We start from the raw sequence: 2,500 nt of genomic DNA on the forward strand, positions 1-2,500 counted from the left end.
AACCTAACCTAACCTAACCTATGTTGTACCTTAACCTAACCTATGTTGTACCTTAACCTAACCTATGTTGTACCTTAACCTAACCTATGTTGTACCTTAACCTAACCTATGTTGTACCTTAACCTAACCTATGTTGTACCTTAACCTAACCTATGTTGTACCTTAACCTAACCTATGTTGTACCTTAACCTAACCTATGTTGTACCTTAACCTAACCTATGTTGTACCTTAACCTAACCCATGTTGTACCTTAACCTAACCCATGTTGTACCTTAACCTAACCCATGTTGTACCTTAACCTAACCCATGTTGTACCTTAACCTAACCCATGTTGTACCTTAACCTAACCCATGTTGTACCTTAACCTAACCCATGTTGTACCTTAACCTAACCCATGTTGTACCTTAACCTAACCCATGTTGTACCTTAACCTAACCCATGTTGTACCTTAACCTAACCCATGTTGTACCTTAACCTAACCCATGTTGTGCCTTAACCTAACCCATGTTGTACCTTAACCTAACCCATGTTGTGCCTTAACCTAACCCATGTTGTGCCTTAACCTAACCCATGTTGTGCCTTAACCTAACCCATGTTGTGCCTTAACCTAACCCACGTTGTGCCTTAACCTAACCCACGTTGTGCCTTAACCTAACCCATGTTGTGCCTTAACCTAACCCATGTTGTGCCTTAACCTAACCCATGTTGTGCCTTAACCTAACCCATGTTGTGCCTTAACCTAACCCATGTTGTGCCTTAACCTAACCCATGTTGTGCCTTAACCTAACCCATGTTGTGCCTTAACCTAACCCACGTTGTGCCTTAACCTAACCCACGTTGTGCCTTAACCTAACCCACGTTGTGCCTTAACCTAACCCACGTTGTGCCTTAACCTAACCCATGTTGTGCCTTAACCTAACCCACGTTGTGCCTTAACCTAACCCACGTTGTGCCTTAACCTAACCCACGTTGTGCCTTAACCTAACCCACGTTGTGCCTTAACCTAACCCACGTTGTGCCTTAACCTAACCCACGTTGTGCCTTAACCTAACCCACGTTGTGCCTTAACCTAACCCACGTTGTGCCTTAACCTAACCCACGTTGTCCCCTAAAGTAACCCACGTTGTCCCCTAACGTAACCCACGTTGTCCCCTAACGTAACCCATGTTGTCGCCTAAACCTGCTCTGTAATTGTTATACGACTCGTTCAATTAGTGTAGTGTTGCCCACCCGCAACCCTCGCAATATAGTTCGCTACTCGCACTGCCCGCTCCCCTGTGTATCGCTTCATGTTAAACACCTTGCAAGTCTTGCTGACTTTCCACATGCTCCTGCTGTACACTGTAATGTGGATGGCAGCAGGACGTACATGCCGCCCCTCCCCACGTCCCCACCTTGCCCCCCTGCCTTCGCAAGCTGGTTGGTGAGAAGTTTGCATGTTCAATGCCCTTCGCATGCGACGTACTCAGGCTACGTTGTGGTGCGGCCTGTGTCAACCGTCCGCTAATGTCGTACGCGTAAACCACAATCTGTACTGCACATTCGTCCTTATGTACCGAATGATACATCGTGGCACATGTGTGACCGTACAACGACTGCGCCCAAAAACGGCGGACCATACAGTGCAAATATTGTGCACGCAGCTACGTGTCGTCTCCCTATGAGAGCTGGATTGCAGTGTGGTACGCCATAGAGACGTGTGGGAGGAACGGACGCCGTGGATGGCGATCAGCATGAGCTGTCTGTTGATGTATTCGGACCTAGTCGTCTCTCCTCACACACCGTGATGGCATGGTGCACCGCGTTCCATATCTGCGACATGCTACAGAGGCCGGTTGACAGTCGTTCGAGCAATGGACATCGCATACGTACGGGGGCCACCTTCCACGTATTGTCTAGGCGTGCACATTTTGTTGCGTGTATGTGGGCAGACGTAGTGTGGCGTGACACCTGACACAGGCATGCAATAATCGTTGAAGTTGCAAATGGCGATGGACGCCTGCGTTTTCTGGTGAAGTTACGCAAATGAACAAATGGTAACCTGTTGTGGTGCGGTTGTTCTCGCTAGGGGTGAATCGGTGATGGCGACGATAGGTTGAGGTACGAACCGGTTGTTCCAGCGATACCCACCATGCCGACGAAACTGAACGGCATCTGGGTGTGAAGCGATACGCGGCGGTGGCTGGGTGGGACCGTCCCCGGCCGGTGAGGGGGCGCCTCCCGGCGTGCTGGCCGCGCGGTGCGTGGGCGCACGCGCTACAGCCGGCTGGTGGGGGCGGCCAGTGGCAGGCGCGCCGGCCGACGGACGCGGCAGGCGTCGCAGCTGCGCGCCGGCGCACCCTGCGCGCGGCGCCGTGCGGCCAAAGTAGGTCCTCGCGGGCCCGGTGCGAAGCGCGGTGGACATCTTCAGTGTGCTGGTCCGATTGAGGACTGTGTGCGTTGAGGATGCGCCGCCGCCCGGCGCTCGGCGCCGCGACGCCGTCTGCTGCTCGGTCGCCCC

This window comes from Schistocerca piceifrons, unplaced genomic scaffold (assembly GCF_021461385.2).
Source record: "Schistocerca piceifrons isolate TAMUIC-IGC-003096 unplaced genomic scaffold, iqSchPice1.1 HiC_scaffold_327, whole genome shotgun sequence".
Lineage (NCBI taxonomy): Eukaryota > Metazoa > Arthropoda > Insecta > Orthoptera > Acrididae > Schistocerca > Schistocerca piceifrons.